Raw genomic sequence first — 5,080 nt, forward strand, 5'->3', positions numbered from 1 at the left:
TTCCCCCCGGACAGGGATTTGAGTCCCAAAAAGCCGGACATGTCCAGCAAAATCCGGACGTATGGTAACCCTAGGCTGAATAGGACAAAGGATTTAATAAACTTCAACATTAATCACAATTTTTGCAGCTCCCTGCCTTTCAGCGTATGCTGAGTATACAGCCACACTCTCTTTTTTTAGTAACTGCAGTTAAAAATCCTCAGAAACCAAAGGAGCGGATAAAGTGAGTCTTATTTAATCCTTCGAGAACAAGGGCCTTCAGAACCAAAAGTGAAAGTCTGAGCCAAAGCTGTTGGGCCATAACTCACTACAGTATGTTTTGACTAAATATAGCAGCCCTGTGGAATATGTAGCATCTCACATTTCTCAGAGACTTCAGCAAGGCCTAGGAATAGGTACAAAAGCCAAAATAGCCCAGGAGAGTTAATAGACTAAATTCACCAGCTGTGCTATTTGTGAAACACCCGAATAAACAAAAATCAAGGATGGTAAATGATTTCTTTTTATAATGGTTTTATAACAAGGAAACTCTTGGGGGAAGGTGTCTGTATTTCCGTATGTGTTTGTACAGCCCCTAGCACCATGGAGCCCTGATCCTGATTGGGTCCCAGTGGGCATCACCATAGTTTAAATAATAAATACTGATATTTACAGGTAAGTACACAGCTGAATGTTTGGTGTAGCTGGTATGGGGCTAGCATAGCCAGCTGACTCCCCCAGTGTGGGGAGCATGCTGGGATGAGAGTGGGTTGCCAACTTTCTAACTGCACAAAACCGAACACACTTGCCCTGCTGTGGTCAGAACGTACTATGCTTTAGTGATCCCCAGCTAGCGTAAGGCCTCCTACTGGGCTGTTAGAAGCTAGCCTAATTTGGAGCAACTCTGCCCCTTCTCTACCCCACTGGCACAGCCCTGTCACAGTTGAGGGTTATAACCCTGGTTTCTCTTCAAGCTTATAGTGGTATGGTCCGGAGACTAGTCTAATGAGCTTGTCACAAGGCAGAATAAAGGTAGATATTAAAAACACTTTTTCAAAGCAACAGTGGCTATCTGAGAGCTAACGGGTTGCATTTGTTTTATTCTGAAGGGCAAGATTTTATGAAGGTTCTCAACTGGTGGCAGATTCTGGAGTAACTGTAGACACTACCATGCGTGGAGGAAGACTTGGTGTTTTCTGCTTCTCTCAGGAAAACATTATTTGGTCCAACCTGAAATATCGCTGCAATGGTAACATTTCTCTTAGAGCGACTCAGCTCATGATTATCAAATGACCTACTGTACTAGAGGATAAGTAGTTTGGGCTTTTTTTTTTTTTTTTTTTTTTTATTAACCACCTTGCAGCCTTCACCAGCAAATGAATCTGAGGCCACGTCAGGCACAATGGTTCAATCTTAGTATGGGTCGCATCTCACCAGAGGTAGAATGAGCAGCTCAGCTCCTCTGTTGCCCCTGATCTGCAATATACATGTAATCTGCCAGCACAGTAGTGCCCTTATATGGAGCATGCTAACTACACCAAGTAGTTGCCATTAGAAATGTTACTAAAAGACCAAATGGACAACACCTTAAAGCTAACCATACAGCAAATGAGGCATTGTCCTCAGTAGATTAAATATGATGTCCCACAACACTCATTGCATGCACCAATACATCCACTGTACGTGATGTTAGCCAACCCACACTCCAGCCAAACTGCTGCTGCTCAAATCAGTTAGTGGAAGGCAGTTTCTTGTACCGGTCTTTACAGTGACAGTTGTTGCTATGAGCTTCCTCCGCGTGATGCCTGGCACCACAGCTGAGAAGGCATCCTCATCTGCAGACAGAATTTAGACATTTCACGCCTCTTCAGTTTTGGCCAGGGCTCCTTCTAGCTGAACTCAGATCTCTAATGTAGTGAGTCAGCATGAAAATCTCTGAATTAATTTTAAAACAGTGACGCAATACATCATAAAATTTGGGCACACTTTACAAAAAACGCAGTCCTGGGCTGTCGCCCCCACCTCGCCTATACCACCTCACTGCCCTGGTGCTCCCATGTACTTTGTGTACACAGCTGTGCGTCCACTTTAGATAACGAGTACACTTTTTCCTTATTGCATGAAATTCTTCTGGAGGAATTGTTCACATGAGGCTATTTCTGTCACATCAACTCATCAGTCTTATAAAAGTGGAACACAATCACTTCTCTCTTCTCAGAATCAATCTCTGCCTGACCAAACAGTCCCCTGTTTAATGTCATTATAGTCCACCCATGTACTGAAGAAAAGCCAGTTAGCCAATATTGCAGTGAGCAAATACTGACTGAGCTAGTAACTTACATTTTGTGGAATTAAACATTTAAATCCAAATCTCCGGCCCAGAACTAGTCCCAAGGTGACATGTTGCATGTTTAATGAGTTGCCAGCTTAGAATGAGTGAAGCAGGCTCTGGGAGCTGCTGGCCTTTGCTGCAACCGCTCTGCCTTTAGTTTCAATGACAAAGCAAATTGCTGTGCTCAGAAATGTTGTGATTCAAGTGAAAGACCCGGGGTGGCAAGTGCAATTGGCACTGTCATGAAGGGAGAAGAGTTCTTAAGATTAGATGTTTGATTTTCCACAAAGCATTACTCTGCCCCCCCAGCTTTAGCACTTGTAGAAAAAAGGTTCAAAACTGACAGGCTCTGCTTGGCAACAGCCCTGCTTCCCGAGCTAATCACTGACTCTTCCATAGCAAAAGCACTATTGCCACATATTCAGCAGTACCTTCCCTTATGGAAATAGCAGCGCTGCCAATTTTCACAATTGTAACACTCTTCTCACAATGTTTTCTTCACGCCCCAGTTGCTGGAGTCAAATGATCTCAGCTTTCATTTAAAAAAAAAGTTTCTATCTAGCCCTCAGCATTTCAGAGAAAAGCTTGAACCCGTGATCCAAGTGAATCCTAAACACTTAAAAAAATACAGTGGCAAATAAAAAGTCCCCCCCCCCTTTTAATCGCACTGATTCTTGAGCCAAATTTGTGATTGACTCATGATTTTTGAAGGCTTAAGGCTGGCATTACTGGGTTAGAGTGGAACGTGTGTCTGGCTTAGGTAAGGGCATGGGTCTGAAGCCCCATACAGCTGAGTGCCTCAGACTGTTCATTCAGCTATGTGCTTTTGTACCAGCTCCCAGGAGCTCCAAGTGAGAAGCCATAGGATTTGGCACAAGGATTTAAGGGGACACTGTTCACTTGAAACTAGTCAAGCTCCAACCAAACAAACTACAGTCATTTTGGCAACATTGACCTGCCAGTTTTTAAACATTTTATTATTGTTTTAATGTTCCCTTGCCTGCAGCTGTGTGAAAAGCCCACACCAACAGGGGACACTGGCTGCCTGTAGGCAGGAAGCAGTGCAGCTGAATGTGCAAAGTTCTGACAAAGGCACAGAGTAAACAAAACAAATATTTTCCTTCTTGTCTCTTTCTGTTCAGCCCTTCAGGTGCAGTTTGTAATAGGACGTTTTCAGACAAATGTGATTTTGAAATTGACACTGTCAACTTCAAGGACTTATAATCCACTCCCTTGCGCTCAGTGGCCACAGACTGATAAATCCTGCATGGTATTTAAAACCAGGAGATAGACATATTCTTCATGACACTCTAAAGACAGCTGGGCAGAGTAGGAAAAAAACTGCTTGTGACTGTTCGCTGAATTTGAGAGAGTGTATTTTAGTTCCACCCCATTCCCACAACCAGCTCTTTCGTGTTCCCTCGCAGCAAGCATTTGACCACTCAGCCTTTATTAGCCCACAAATACCTTCAGCTTGAATCATCACAGGCAGCAAATTATGAGGTGCTTGTTCAGTTATAAAATTCACTATTTTCCCTGCTGTGGTTTGTTACACAACCAATCACTCTTATCTATTCCACACAGTGCAAAGAGAAACTATGCCCAAATCTTGAATGATCTGCAACTCAAAAGTTATTCACAGAAATGATTCAGCAAATTAAAAATTCAGCTTGGAACTTCCACATTCTGCTTAGAGGCAATCCTGATTAGAAAAGAAGGCATCATTTACCCAATAAGCTATTCATTCCCAATTATCCACATTGCTCTAGTTCTAAACACTGATCAGCTACATAGGAAGAAGACTAAACTTTGCATATTTTCTTGTTTTCAGACACCATCCCAGAGGACTTTCAGGAATTTCAAGCTCAGCAGCTTGGAGTTGGAGATATTTAACACAGAAAGCAAACTGACGTTGCTATTTCAAACAGTAAAGCAATACTTTAAATCCTTATATGATTTTTTTTTGTAAGAGTGCACACTGCAGCTCCTTGTGGTTGATATAACTGTCAGACTTTTATATGTAAATATGAAAATAAAAAGGAGATAAAATAGTCTGGGGCTTCAGTGTCTTTGGAAATTGCTTGGCATGCTGCCTCATGGAGTTTAATGTAAAAACGCTTGGCTATGAACTGGGAGGCACTACTTTGCATGAGCGCACACATAAAACAAAGGATGTAACCAGCATGAAATGATCAGCGGTTCTCAGAGCTGTAGAAGTCCAAGTTTGAAGCAAAGTCTTAGGTCATCTAGTCTATGCTCCCGTCACAGCAGGTTTGTTCCCCATGGGTAGCTCTTCTCACGCTCTTTTCCAGTCTAGTTTTTAGTGTCTTCAGTGAGAAAGGATCAGGTCCCACCCTTTCCCATGGACTATTCCAGACCACTCCCTAATGGACTACTCTGAGAATTGTTCCTGATTTAGTCTAACTTTTCCTTCTAATTTCATCCATGAAAATCCAGCTGTTTACTCACAGAAATATCTGAAACTAATTCCGCAAACAATGGGGCATGGCCTCAGGCTCTAGCTCTTCAGTTCTCCAAGGTTCCTGGCAAGCAGTGTTAACAACAGACCCTCTCAGTTGCGTGCTCCATGTGTGGAAGTAATTTATGTAGTTAAACATTCACCGATTGTGTGTGTCTGTTCAGAGTACAAATCAGCATGTAGAATGGTCTGTCTTAAAGTTGCTGTGCTGGCCTATTTGAGTCACTTTGGAAAAATCTTCAAAACAACAGCATTAAGAGAAATTCCTCGTGCAGATAGGAATTTATTTT

At 42.5% G+C, this 5,080-nt stretch overlaps 1 long non-coding RNA gene across 1 annotated transcript; it reads left to right on the forward strand.

Annotated features, from left to right (window-relative positions):
• The first annotated feature begins 1,061 nt into the window (after positions 1-1,061).
• On the forward strand, positions 1,062-4,363 carry LOC113408914. Its single transcript, XR_003370396.2, has 2 exons — positions 1,062-1,228; positions 4,143-4,363. It is a non-coding gene; the product is annotated as an uncharacterized LOC113408914 (long non-coding RNA).
• The last annotated feature ends 717 nt before the right edge of the window (positions 4,364-5,080 follow it).

Source organism: Terrapene carolina, unplaced genomic scaffold, assembly GCF_002925995.2.
Source record: "Terrapene carolina triunguis isolate 2854851 unplaced genomic scaffold, T_m_triunguis-2.0 Scaffold26690, whole genome shotgun sequence".
Classification (NCBI taxonomy): Eukaryota; Metazoa; Chordata; order Testudines; family Emydidae; genus Terrapene; species Terrapene triunguis.